Source organism: Coregonus lavaretus (assembly GCF_964263955.1).
Source record: "Coregonus lavaretus genome assembly, contig: SUPER_35_unloc_1, whole genome shotgun sequence".
Lineage (NCBI taxonomy): Eukaryota > Metazoa > Chordata > Actinopteri > Salmoniformes > Salmonidae > Coregonus > Coregonus lavaretus.
Window position 1 is genome coordinate 6,326,897 of NW_028167181.1, and position 14,614 is coordinate 6,341,510.

At 47.7% G+C, this 14,614-nt stretch overlaps 1 protein-coding gene across 1 annotated transcript in view; it reads right to left on the bottom strand.

The window, feature by feature from the left end:
* The window catches only part of cxxc4 (CXXC finger 4), a gene marked incomplete at both ends in the record, with an annotated part of 104,338 nt that overhangs the window by 17,793 nt on the left and 71,931 nt on the right, over positions 1-14,614 (bottom strand). The gene's annotated exons all lie outside the window — the stretch shown is intronic.

Consider the following 14,614-nt stretch of genomic DNA (forward strand, 5'->3'; position numbering starts at 1 on the left):
TATACATGTTGTGTGTGTCCAGTGATGGGCTATGGTGCTGGGGTTATGGGGATCCAAGGTGTGTACTAATTGTAACAATGTTCAAAACAGAGCCATCTGTTTTCTTGGAGTGCACAAACTGACTCCAAACCTGGCGGTCTGTGGAGATACTGGTTGGGAACCATGTGTCATTCAGCAAAAAGGGGACATGGTACGTCTATGGAACAGACTGATAAATATGCCAGAACACAGAATCACAAAAAAAGTGTTAGACTGGGACCTTACTCATAATTATCCTTGGGCTAGAAAATTGTTATCTATTTTTTGTGAAACTGATTTGCAGTACATGTTCAGGAATAAATTACCATGTGGTGTTAACCAAATCAAGGACAAGCTTTTTCTGATTCACAAGGAAAAATGGGCAGTTAATGTTTGGTGTAAACCTAAACTTAGAACGTACACTTTTATCAAAGAGAACTACACCCCTAAACCATTACGCCCGGCTGAACCTAACGAAAAGCCAAAGGTCAATTTGTGCACAACTCGGCACCCTCGCTATGGCTATAGAGACGGGTAGATTTAACAGAGTGCCTGACGAGCAGACAATGTGTCTACTGTGTGATCTTGGGGAAAATGAAATTGCCCTCTGTATGTCGATCTGAGACATGTTGTTTTTTGTCAAAATGGTGACGATAACCCTGAAGTATTCTGGTTAGGGGACAAGCAGAGGCATGAATTCTGTTTCAGACAGGGCGTGTTTGAGATTGCTCAGTTTGTTCACAATGCCTGGAGGAGAAGGAGAAATGAACTGTTTGTGTAGTGTGGCTAGATGGTAGCTGTACTGGCCATGGTTATTGCATGCGTATAATTTGTAAAATGTTACTTTGTTCTGTAGTGTCTTGTAAGCCCATGTGGGCTGGGCACCGGTAGATGTATGATAGATATATATCTTCTTATTTGTTTTACTGTTTGGACATAGGCGGCCCGAAAAAACACTTAGGCCTCCCACCCAATACTTTTCTATGCAGGAAAAACCCTGCTGCTGCTATTTGTTTTCACGATAGTGGTGCGTGTGATAGCTTGTTGTCTTCAAACTGGTGCGGTGAGATATCTCGATCCGTTGGAATATGGTGACACCAGCGCTTATTTCAAAGAGCGCTCCGTAAGCCACGCCCCAGTGGGCAGACCTAGGCACGTTGCACTGGGACACGTTTTAAAACAGATAAAAGCCTCTAATTTTACTATGGGTCCACCGTGGTTCTGTGTAGCGTAGCTATGCTATTATATTTGAGACCAGTGTATTGCAGCGAATTTAGTCTTTGACTTAATAGGTCAAATATATTTGAGTAGTAAACAGGGAAACAACAACGCGTCCCAGACAGTTCGCAATAGAACATACCAGAGGGGGGTGGCATCGTTTACTACCTAAATTATTGGGATCATCTGTGCTTTACCACCAGTGCTGCCTCCACTGGTTCTTTTCCCCCCTCAAGTCACTGATCCCACTCCGCACACACCCAGAAACCTGGATTCCATTACTTACCATGTGTCTTTATGAAAAGCCATTTGACCATCTGACCAAGGCTCTGGTCAAAAGTAGAGCATTATACATGGTAAAGTTAGAGAATATGCCACCCTTTGGGATGCATTCCGCCTGTTGAACCCCAAACTGCTTATTGTAAACCGTTTCTTCAGCCCATTCCTCCAGTTAAGCAAATGTAGAGGAGAGGCAGTGACTATAATTGATGTAGTGAATGACTTTTCCTGTCAATTACTTTATTTGATAAACTTCCTTTATTGTGTATGTGTGTCCCGTTTTTAAGTTTTAATAAAACCTTAATTCAGCCAAGAAATCCATATTTTCATAGATGGAATATTCAACAGACTGAACAGTCATGTACATTTACATTTACATCATTTAGCAGACGCTCTTATCCAGAGCGACTTACAAATTGGATGTACCAATGAGATTAATTAGTTACGTTACGGTTGTGTGTGGTGGTGTTGCCATTCAGCCTCATCTAGCCTTGGTATGGAAGAACTGATAACTGACAAGCTCAGACGATATCCATAATGACTATAGAGAAAGTACTAACACTTCAAGACCCTACGGTCCGATGGCTTTTCATAAAGACACATGGTAAATAATGGAATCCAGGTTTCTGGGTGTGTGCAGAGTGGGATCAGTGACTTGAGGGGGAGAAAGAACCAGTGGAGGCAGCAACAAGCAGGTAGAAGGGGACCAGGTGGGATTGGGCCAGGCATGTCTAGGAATCAGGCCAGGGTGTCCTCAGTTGTGGTCCAAGAGCCTCCGTAAAGGGAGAAAGAGAAGATATGAGGGTTAGTGAGAGCATGGCTAAAACCATAGTACACATCACATGCACTGGGGGTAGAGAATAATCAATGGTGTTGCTGTGGACACTGGATAATCTGACTAACACACACACACTTGTTTGACCTCGCTGTGATACTGTAGGACTACTTATGTTACTTTTCTGAGTCAATTCAGGTAGCATTCAATGTCCTGCGTTTGTGTTAACCATGGCAACCAGCATTGTAAATAAAGAGATGTGCAGAAAGATAATCATCCTCTGTGTCTGTGGATCCTTTCCCCTAATTTATTTTTTATGTCAGCCAGGCCCATCTTTTAAAAGAAACACCATTTATTTCAATCTCTAGTTGAGTAAAATAAGTGGTTTTGTTCAGGTAACAAGATAATCCGGAAAATTGCGGTAAACATCGCCACACTCAGGCAGAAAACGGAATGTTCTATTTGAGCAAAATCATAATAAAATCATAATAATTCAGTTAAAGAACGCCACAGTCAGGCAGAAAAATATATCATAAAAATAAAATAAATAAAAATCTATCATAAAGTGAGAACAATTAGTTTTCCTGGCTGCTACTTAGAAATACTGTAACAGTAAATGAATAGACTGTCGCTGCTATAAACCTGTCTCCAATACAACCGCATAATTTACACAGACCCACCGCGGACCTTTGCAAAAGTAATCTCTGTGTGAAAAGGCGTCCCATGGTCTGTTATGTCAAGGAGCTCAATGTATTCCAAACACTGGTGGTAACCAGATGATCCCGATAATTTAGGTAGTAAACGATGTCCCCCTCTGGTATTTACATTGCGAACTGTCTAGGACTCGTTGTTTCCCTGTTTACTACTCAAATATACGTTTACTTATTAAGTCAAAGACGAAATGAACTTAAATATACTGGTCTCAAAAATATTAGCATAACTAGGCTACACAGAACCGCGGAGGACCCATTGTAAAATGAGGCTTTTTCTGTATTAAAACATGTCCCAGTGCAACATGCATGGCTCTGCCCACTGGGGCATGATTTACGGAGCGTTCTTTGAAATAAACGCTCGTATCGCCGTATTCCAACGGATCGAGATATCTCGGCACACCGGAACTAGAGCTTCCTTGTTGAATTATAATAATAATACAAAAATATAAATGAAACATGCAAAGTGTTAGTCCCATATTTCATGAGCTGAAATAAAAGATCCCAGAAATGTTCCATACTGCACAAAAAGCTTATTTCTCTCAGATTTTGTGCACAAATTTGTTTACATTCCTGTTAGTGAGCATTTCTCCTTTGCCAAAATAATCCATCCACCTGACAGGTGTGATTAAACAGCATGATCATTACACAGGTGTAAAAGGCCACTCTAAAATGTGCAGTTTTGTCACACAACACAATGCCACAGATGTCTCAAGTTTTGAGGGAGTGTGAAATTTGTATGCTGACTGCAGGAATGTACACCAGAGCTGTTGCCAGCAAATTCAATGTTCATTTCTCTGCCATAAGCCGCCTCCAACATCATTTTAGAGAATTTGGCAGTACGTCCAACCGGCCTCACAACCGCAGACCACGTGTATGGCGTTATATGGGCGAGCGGGTTGCTGATGTCAACGTTGTGGACAGAGTGCCCCAATGTGGCGGTGGGGTTATGGTATGGGCAGCCATAAACTACAGAAAACGAACACAATTTGCATTTTATCGATGGCAATTTGAATGCACAGAGATACCGTGACGAGATCCTGAGGCCCATTGTCGTGCCATTCACCCGCAGTCATCATCTCATGTTTCAGCATAATAATGCACAGCCCATTTGCGCAAGGATCTGTACACAATTCCTCGAAGCTGAAAATGTCCCAGTTCTTCCATGGCCTACATACTCACCAGACATGTATTTCCAGTCATGTGAAATCCATAGATTAGGGCCTAATGAATTTATTTCAATTGACTGATTTCCTTATATGAACTGTAACTCAGTAAAATCTTTGAAATTGTTGCATGTTGCGTTTTTTAAAATATTTTTTTAGTATAAATAATAATAATAATAATATGCCATTTAGCAGACGCTTTTATCCAAAGCGACTTACAGTCATGCGTGCATACATTTTTGTGTATTGGTGGTCCCGGGGATCGAACCCACTACCTTGGCGTTACAAGCGCCGTGCTCTACCAGCTGAGCTACAGTATAAAAGTTAAATGATGAGGACCGGCTACAACACCAAGAGCCAACAGGTAGGCTGCTACTTAATCATCTAAATGGAAGGGGAGAAAGCGAACAGATAAAGTTATGTAGACTCAATTAGCCTAGCTAACGTTACCTAGCTGAGTTTAACTAGCTTCTCCTTGTTTGATGAAGTGAAGAGTGTCTCCATCTCTTCATTCAAAGACTCAATCATGGACAGTCATACTGACAGTTGTGGCTGCTTCGCGTGATGTATTGTTGTCTCTACCTTCTTGCCTTTGTGCTGTTGTCTGCCCAATAATGTTTGTACAATGTTCTATATCGTGGAGCTCCGCCCCATAGGGGAGCTCTGCTCCTAGTGGTTTACCCTCTGCCCTAAGGCAGCAACAGCCTGAAACAAAATTATGCACACACCTGCAGCCAATGGGAGCACAGGTGTCCCTATAAGAGGGGATGCCTCCCCTCAATCAGCCTCCCATTATCTTCAGCGACTGGGCGACTAGACTGAAGAAGCCAAGAAGAGACGAAGAGAAGACTCAGGAAGAAATTGCCGTCGATGAGCCAGCCATCGACGTCTTCTAATACGAGCACACCAGGAGATGTTCCACCCCCAAAAGCCCTTTTCAGGGCTCAGTGCCGATGTACCTCCATGGCATCTGCGGACCCCCACGACCTCTGTTTCGTGTGTTTGGGGCCACAGCATGCCAAGGAAGGGACCGGCAATCCCCCTAATTGCGCCTCCTGCGCCCTCCTTCCTATGAAGGTGAGGAAGCAGCGTTGGGCGTTTTTTAGGGAGGATATCCCCCTAGAGGATGTACTGTCTCTTCTCGCCTCTGCTTCAGAGGCGTCGACGGACAGTGCTGACTCAGGGGATGACAAGGAGAAGGACGCAGAGATGGATGTTCCAATGGAACAATCCGACCCTCTGACGCCAACCTTCAAGACCCCCTTCCCTTTGGGGAGTGAGAGGTCTTATGGCTCCTTGTGCGATGACGACACAGGCTCTGTTACGTCAGCAGCCCTGTCCTTCGCAGCGGCCTCTCTGCATTCGGACTTCCCCGGACTCATTGAGAGAGCCGCGAATCGACTTGAGATAGCGCTGCCCCCTGCTCCCCCCCCTGTGGAGGTCGACATGATGGAGGGCGGCCCCTACTCTAGACCGAGAAAGGCAGCTGAGCCAATGGCTCCTGCTATGCCTTCTCTCAGGAAATATGTCGAGGGCTCGTGGGATACACCCCTGGCGGAGCGTTCGCCGGCCAGAGTGTACACCCCATTCACGAGAGTGGCTAGACATGAGTGGGCTGCCAAGGTAATCCCTAGGCTCGAGAGCGCCATGGCGGCGTATCTAGTGCCGGGTTCGATTCTCTGGGCGGCCTCCAAGAAAGCCACCTTACCAGCACAAAAGGACAGACTCACAGCACAGCTGGCTGAGAAGTCCTTTACGCTGGGAGCCCAGGCTGTGTCAGCGGCTAACAACATTGCCCTCCTCGCGGCCTCCCTATCCCGTCTAACAACGGGTAGGTCTGAGTTGACCAGCGAGGAGGTTGAAGAGGCGTCCAGGATTTCTGGCGCTATTCTTCACCTGACACAGGTGTCAGCGATATGCGCAGGCCGGTCCATGGCCACCTCGGTGGTCATGGAACGTCACCTCTGGCTGTCAATGACGGCCATGAAGGAGACGGACAGAGCCTCGCTGCTGAACGCTCCCGTCTCTAGCGAGGGCCTCTTTGGGGTCGCCGTTAGAGGCAACGGAGCGTTTCGGCAAGCTAGACGAGGAGAGGAAGCACCTGGCTAAACACCTGCCGTTGGCAGGCAAGTCTAGTCGGGCTTCAACTAACCCGTCAACCTCTAACGCCCCCAGTAAAACTACAGGGAGGCGACGGGCCAGGCGACAGGCGCCGACCACCGACAGCAGGCGAGCGGGCTTGGCCCCCCCCAGCGACGACAGTGGTGGCGACGATTCTGCCGGCGAGAGAGGTCATCACGAAACCGTCCTGGCAGCACCAGAAGGTCAGCCAGAAATGACGGCGCCAATGACGGGACGAGGGGGAGAGGACGGATGGCGGCTCGGCGCTGGACGCGACAGAGCCCACTGTTCCCCCCCACCCTATTGTTCAGGGCATGGAGGGAAATGTTTATTGTTATGTGAATAAAGAGTTGGCTCCCACTGACATTGTCACAAAAGAGCCCCTTTTCCATGACACATTGCAGAGTACTTCACGTCCTATGAATTTCTCCCACCATCCTGAGTGTAGCTCAACCCACTGAGGGTGCGTAGTTGAACACACACAGGAGAGGAAGGAGAAAAGGGTAGCAAGGCGTAGCCTTAGCTCACCTAATAAAGACCTTTTACTACAGACTCCTAGGAGCTCTGTAGTAAAGGTCTCACATAGCAGGCAGCTGTCTCAGTCTAGGTATGACATGAAGACGCAGCCGCTAGCTGGGAATGACGCCTTGCTTCAGGCTAACGCCTCAGCAAGCGCAGTTCAGACCCGTGCGACGTTCACGGAGGGCCGAAATACTAGAGTTACAGGTGTAACCAATGTATGGGCGCCCCCGGTTAATTCAGAACGTAACAATACCCACTACTCTGAGTACAGCTCACCACACCTAGAGTGTGCAGTTGAGCAACCTCATGAGACCAGTGAAAAATAGGTATTGTGGCGCCACCTTGTGGTACCAGATAGAGACCACACTTTTCAGACTCTGTTGAGTACTGCAGTGGACGGATCTCATGGCAAGCAGCAGTCTCAGTCAGACAATGACATGATGACGCAATTGCTATCCGGGGAGGGCGCTCTGTCTCAGGTTAATACCTCAGTCAGTGCAGCTCAAGCCCGTGCTACGTTCACGGAGGGCCGGAATACTAGAGTTACAGACGTAACTGACGTATCAAGGCCTCCGATTCTCTCAGAACGTGCTGATGTTTCCTCTCCCTTTCGAGGGGGGCCCGCCTTGGGCTATTCCACCAACCCAGTGTTGGGAAATAGCGGCGGCGAGGGCCATAGAGGAATACAGGTCCTTCCTACTGGATGCACCACAGCTTCGTGCGCGCCCGCTTTCTCTGCATTGCGGGCAGTGGCAGCGAAGCTGTACCCTCTCACGCTGGCTAGAACAGACGTTGCAGAAGGGTTATGCCCTCCAATTCCATCGGACCCCACCCCCGTTCAGGGGAGTGGTGGAGACGGTGATGAAAACGCCAGACAAAGTGGCCGCTCTGATGTCAGAGATTACGGAACTTTTGGCAAAGGAGGCGGTCACAGTAGTTCCCCGGGAGCAAAGGAACAAAGGGCTATATTCGCCTTATTTCCTAGTGCCCAAAAAGACGGGGGGAGTGAGGCCGATTTTGGATTTACGCATTCTCAACGAGAGCATAACCAAACGGCCCTTCCGAATGCTGACGACAAAACGTCTACTGGAATGTGTCCAGAAAGGAGACTTTTGTACAAGCATAGACCTAAAGGACGCGTACTTCCATGTGCCGATACAATCGCGTGACAGGAAGTTTCTGCGGTTCGCCTTTCAAGGGGTGGCGTACGAGTTCACGAGGATGCCATTCGGGTACGCCCTGGCACCTCGAAGGTTTTCCAAATGTGTAGAGGCGGCATTAGAACCGTTGCGTCGTCAAGGGATACGGCTATTAGCCTACCTAGACGACCTGCTGGTTCTCGCCCGTCAGCAGAGCTGGCGTTCACTCACACAACACAGACGGTGATTCATCTCACAGGTCTGGGGTTCGCTGTGAATTGGAAAAAGAGCGCGCCCTGGCCCAGTCATCAGATTGTCTACCTGGGGCTACAGCTAGACACTGTAATGATGAGGGCTCGAATTTCGGACCCTCAAAGGGTAGCATTGTTGCTAGCCCTGAGGAAGTGTCGTCCGAATCGCACAGTGACGGCGCTGTCGATCATGTCACTTTTGGGTCTCATGTCGTCAGCCCACTCTGTGGTTCCGCTGGGACTTCTGCACATGCGCAGAATACAGCGACGGTTCGCCCAACTAAGACTAGACCCAGTGCGTCAACGTCATCGGTTGGTGGTGGTTCCTCTCTCGCTAAGAGCAGACCTGGACTATTGGAGGAATCCGAGCATTCTCACGCACGGAGTCCCGATGGGCAAGGTGTCATCCTACATTCCAGTGTTTACAGATGCCTCTCTGACTGGATGGGGAGGGACATGTCAGACTCAAGCGATAGGAGGTGTGTGGCCTCAATCAGGTCGTCACATAAACCTCTTGGAGTTGGAAACGGTTCGACTGGCTACCCTTCGGGGTCGGGATGTGTTGGTCTGGTCAGACAACCGGACCACAGTAGCTCACATAAATCGCCAGGGGGGAGTCAGGTCTCCTGCTCTCCACAGGGCGGCAGAGGAATTGTGGCTGTGGGCTCACAAGCACCTTCGCTCGTTGAGAGCAGCACACATTCCGGGCTACTTGAACGTAGGAGCAGACCTCATGTCAAGAGGGGGTCCTCGAGACGACGAGTGGTGTCTGCATCCGGACATTGTTCTTCAAATTTGGGAACAGTTCGGGAGAGCCGAGGTGGATATATTCGCGTCACGCGTGAACGCGCAATGTCCCCTATGGTTCTCCCTGAGGGAACAGGACGAACCACCACTGGGAAGAGACGCATTCGCGCACTACCCGTGGCCGAAAGTTCTCATGTATGCATTCCCTCCGCTGTCTTGCATTCTCCCACTGCTAGCCAGGGTGAGATCAGGAGGGCTGTCAATAATATTGATAGCCCCCGATCGACCAGGGGCTCCGTGGTTTGCGGAGATGAGTCAGATGTTGATTGCCCCACCTTGGCCAATTCCACATCGACGGGACGCGTTGACCCAGGCGGGAGGCTCGATAGGGCAGTGGCCCATAATCGGCCAACCACTGAAGGCTTGGTTCCTGAATGGGACAGGTTGAGGCGCCATGGGTTATCTGATGCAGTGATCAGAACCATACAGGGTGCACGAGCCGGTTCCACTTCTAGGATGTATACCAGCAGATGGAACGTTTTTTCACGATGGTGTGACACACAGGGTGTGGACCCCATGAACTGTCAGGTTGAGATTGTGCTCTCTTTTCTGCAGTTTATGTTTGATAAGCAGAAATCGCCCTCCACCATTAGAGTGTTTGCAGCGGCGATTTCAGCTGGTCATGAGGGGTTTGGCGGAACGAATGTGTTCAGCCACCCTCTAGTGAAACGTTTCTTATTGGGAACGCGGCGGCTTAGGCCAATGCCTAGAGCCACGCTGCCCCAGTGGGATTTGGCTTTGGTACTCGAAGCGCTATGTAAGTCGCCGTTCGAGCCATTGAATCAAATACCCCTCAAGATGCTGTCTATCAAGACGGCACTGTTGCTCGCTTTGACTACCGCTAAGCGTGTCAGTGATTTGTGTGCTCTGTCGACGAGACCCGACTGCCTTGCCATTAATGGCGATCTGAGCAGAGCGGTGTTACGTCCTAACCCGGCGTTTGTGCCGAAGGTTATTAGCAGTGCATATAGATCACAGACCGTGGAGTTGTGGGCTTTTTCTCCCCCTCCTCATGGGGAGAGGAGTGAGGAAAAGCTTCATTGTCTGTGCCCAGTGCGCGCTTTGGCGTGTTAAGTTGAGCGCACAGCAGCGATTAGGTCATCGCCTCAGCTGTTTGTGTGTCACGGTGCGGCTGCATTAGGTAGACCACTTTCAAAACAGCGATTGTCTCATTGGCTTTGTGAAGGCATTGAGACAGCTTACGAGGCAGCGGGGCGACAATTGCCTCAGGGTATCAGAGCTCACTCCACTCGTGGAGTAGCAGCTTCTACTGCCCTTTTCAGAGGAACAGGGGTAGAGGATATTTGTAGAGCAGCGTCATGGTCGACACCGTCTCCATTTATCCGTTTCTATCTCTTAGATATGTCTTCTAACTCTTTGGCTCGATCTGTACTCAGCGTGGCTGAAGGGAGATCTTGAGCAAGAAAGAGAGGAAAAAAGCAGGACTGTGGACGTAGGTTTCCATCAGGTCCGCTTTGGTTAGGAAGACGTATTTTTGATAGATATGTTTTTTAACTCTTTGGCTCGGTCTGTACTCAGCAAAGCTGAAAGGAGATTTTGAGCCAGGAAGAGAGGATAAAGCAGGACTGTGGACACAGGTTTCCATCAGGTCCGCTTTGGTTAGGAAAACATGTTTTTTTGATAGATAGGCTTTCTATCTCTCTGGTTCGATTTGTACTCAGCATAGCTGAAGGGGAATCTTGAGCTAGAAAGAGAGAAAAAGCAGGACGATGGACGCAGGTTTCTATCAGGTCCGCTTTGGATAGGAAAGCATATCTTGTGGCATGACTCTTGACTGACAGGTTCAGTACAGTAGAGGCATGTATTGACTTGACAGAATGTGAGGTCATCTATCTGATTGTTCAGTTTAGTATGACCTATGTTTTGTTCCTGCCCACTAATCTCTGGGATTCCATTGAGTGAGTGACACGGTATATTGTGACGCCCGTATGGGTTCTTAGTTGCAGTACTGCGGGAATTGGTTGCAGCCATTGCTAGGCTTGACCTTTTCATTTTTTAATGGGAAGTGTTAGGCTCGGCAGGGAGTACATTTTGGAGCGCTACGCTCCACGATATAGAACGATTAGTTACCGGAGTGTAACTCCAGTTCTATGAGTGGAGCGGAGCCCCATAGGACTTAAGGCCCTGCCGACCCTCTCTAGTCTCGCTGAAGATAATATCTCGGGAGGCTGATTGAGGGGAGGCATCCCCTCTTATAGGGACACCTGTGCTCCCATTGGCTGCAGGTGTGTGCATAATTTTGTTTCAGGCTGTTGCTGCCTTAGGGCAGAGGGTAAACCACTAGGAGCAGAGCTCCCCTATGGGGCTCCGCTCCACTCATAGAACTGGAGTTACACTCCGGTAACTAATCGTTTTGTGCTGCTACCATGTTGTGTTGCTACCATGCTGTGTTGTCATGTGTTGCTGCCATGCTATGTTGTTGTCTTATGTCTCTCTTTATGTAGTGTTGTGGTGTCGCTCTTGTCGGGATGTGTGTTTTGTCATATATTTTTATTTTTAATCCCAGCCACCATCCCCGCAGGAGGCCTTTTGTCTTTTGGTAGGCCGTCATTGTAAATAAGAATTTGTTCTTAACTGACTTGCCTAGTTAAATAAAGGTTAAATATCAATAAAAAGACCGGTACTATGTAATCAGATGAGATGATAAATTACTAGCAATAAATTAGTCTACCAGCTTGAGTTGATTTGGTTGCTATCTCGTTCTCCCCTCATAACTCACAGACGGACACCTTCACGACCCCGTTAATAAAGTAGCTAAAAATATAGCTTTTTCCCCCTCCGTTTCCTGTAATCCAGGATCAGCTGCTTTGTCTTGCTGATGTTGAGGGAGAGGTTGCTGTCCTGGTACTACACTTCACGGTAGTGTCGTCAGCTAACTTGATGATGTTGTTTGAGTTGTGCGTGGCCTCACCGTTGTGGGTGAACAGGGTGTACAGGAGGGGATTAAGCAGACACCCCTGAGGGGCCCCGTGTTGAGGGTCAGCGTGGCAGATGGGTTGTAATTTAAAACATACAATCTACCTGCAGTGAAGCCGCTCAACATTTACATTACATTCAGTCCTCCAGCAGATCCCCCACCAAGTCGAACTGGGGACCCAAACCAGCGACCTCTTGCCCCCCTCCCAGTTAGAGGGGACTATGGTGTTGAATGTTGAGCTGTAGTGAATGAACAGCACTCACATAGGTATTCCTCTTGTCCAGGTGGGAGAGAGCGGTATGGAGTGCAATAGAGATTGTGTCATCTGTGGATCTGTTGGGGCGGTATGCGAATTGGAGTGGGTCCAGGGTGTCTGAGATGATGGTGTTGATGTGCACCATTACCAGCCTTTCAAAGCAGTTCATGTTTACAGATGTGAGTGCTATGGGACGATAGTTGTTTAGGCAGGCTGCTTTTGAGTTCTCAGGAACAGGGACAATGGTGGTCCGCTTGAAACATGCCAGCTGGTCTGAGCATGCTCTGTAAATGCGCCCTGGTATTCAGTCTATCCCAGCTGCCTTGTGAGTGTTAACCAATTATGTACAGTGGGGAGAACAAGTATTTGATACACTGCCAATTTTGTAGGTTTTCCTACTTACAAAGCATGTAGAGGTCTGTAATTTTTATCATAGATACACTTCAACTGTGAGAGACTGAATCTAAAACAAAAATCCAGAAAATCACATTGTATGATTTTTAAGTAATTAATTTGCATTTTATGGCATGACATAAGTATTTGATACATCAGAAAAGCAGAACTTAATATTTGGTACAGAAACCTTTGTTTGCAATTACAGAGATCATACGTTTCCTGAAGGTCTTGACCAGGTTTGCACACACTGCAGCAGGGATTTTGGCCCACTCCTCCATACAGACCTTCTCCAGATCCTTCAGGTTTCGGGGCTGTCGCTGGGCAATACGGACTTTCAGCTCCCTCCAAAGATTTTCTATTGGGTTCAGGTCTGGAGACTGGCTAGGCCACTCCAGGACCTTGAGATGCTTCTTACGGAGCCACTCCTTAGTTGCCCTGGCTGTGTGTTTCGGGTCGTTGTCATGCTGGAAGACCCAGCCACGACCCATCTTCAATGCCCAAGATCTCGCGATACATGGCCCCATCCATCCTCCCCTCAATACGGTGCAGTCGTCCTGTCCCCTTTGCAGAAAAGCATCCCCAAAGAATGATGTTTCCACCTCCAAGCTTCACGGTTGGGATGGTGTTCTTGGGGTTGTACTCATCCTTCTTCTTCCTCCAAACACGGCAAGTGGAGTTTAGACCAAAAAGCTCAATTTTTGTCTTATCAGACCACATGACCTTCTCCCATTCCTCCTCTGGATCATCCAGATGGTCATTGGCAAACTTCAGACGGGTCTGGACATGCGCTGGCTTGAGCAGGGGGACCTTGCGTGCGCTGCAGGATTTTAATCCATGACGGCGTAGTGTGTTACTAATGGTTTTCTTTGAGACTGTGGTCCCAGCTCTCATCAGGTCATTGACCAGGTCCTGCCGTGTAGTTCTGGGCTGATCCCTCACCTTCCTCATGATCATTGATGCCCCACGAGGTGAGATCTTGCATGGAGCCCCAGACCGAGGGTGATTGACCGTCATCTTGAACTTCTTCAATTTTCTAATAATTGCGCCAACAGTTGTTGCCTTCTCACCAAGCTGCTTGCCTATTGTCCTGTAGCCCATCCCAGCCTTGTGCAGGTCTACAATTTTATCCCTGATGTCCTTACACAGCTCTCTGGTCTTGGCCATTGTGGAGAGGTTGGAGTCTGTTTGATTGAGTGTGTGGACAGGTGTCTTTTATACAGGTAACGAGTTCAAACAGGTGCAGTTAATACAGGTAATGAGTGGAGAACAGGAGGGCTTCTTAAAGAAAAACTAACAGGTCTGTGAGAGCCGGAATTCTTACTGGTTGGTAGGTGATCAAATACTTATGTCATGCAATAAAATGCAAATGAATTACTTAAAAATCATACAATGTGATTTTCTGGATTTTTGTTTTAGATTCCGTCTCGCACAGTTGAAGTGTAGCTATGATAAAAATGACAGACCTCTACATGCTTTGTAAGTAGGAAAACCTGCAAAATCGGCAGTGTATCAAATACTTGTTCTCCCCACTGTATATAGACCCTGGATTGCTAATGTTATGTATTGGCCATTGAGAGGCTTTGAAGCCACCAGTCGGCCATATTGGCACTCCCCAGTAGGAGCAGTCCTCCATAGGAATGAATGGCATTCTACAGTGTTTCAATTAAATGTTTCAAGGACAAAATTACATGTATTTAATACGTTTGTTGTTGTAGTGTAGACAGTAACATTAGCAATCTAATGTTTTTATATATTTTGTCATGTTTTATTTTTATGTTTAACTCCGATAATATAATTAAAAAGTATGCATTAAGGTGTCTGTAATAGAAAAAACGTGGGAAAAACGAATGTAGACATTAATAGTTAACCCACTGTTCCCCTGGCGCTGAAGACGTGGATCTTGATTAAGGCAGCCCCCCACACCTCTCTGATTCTGAGGGGTTGGGTTAAATGCGGAAAACACATTTCAGTTGAATGCATTCAGTTGTACAACTGACTAGGTATACCCGTCCCTTAAT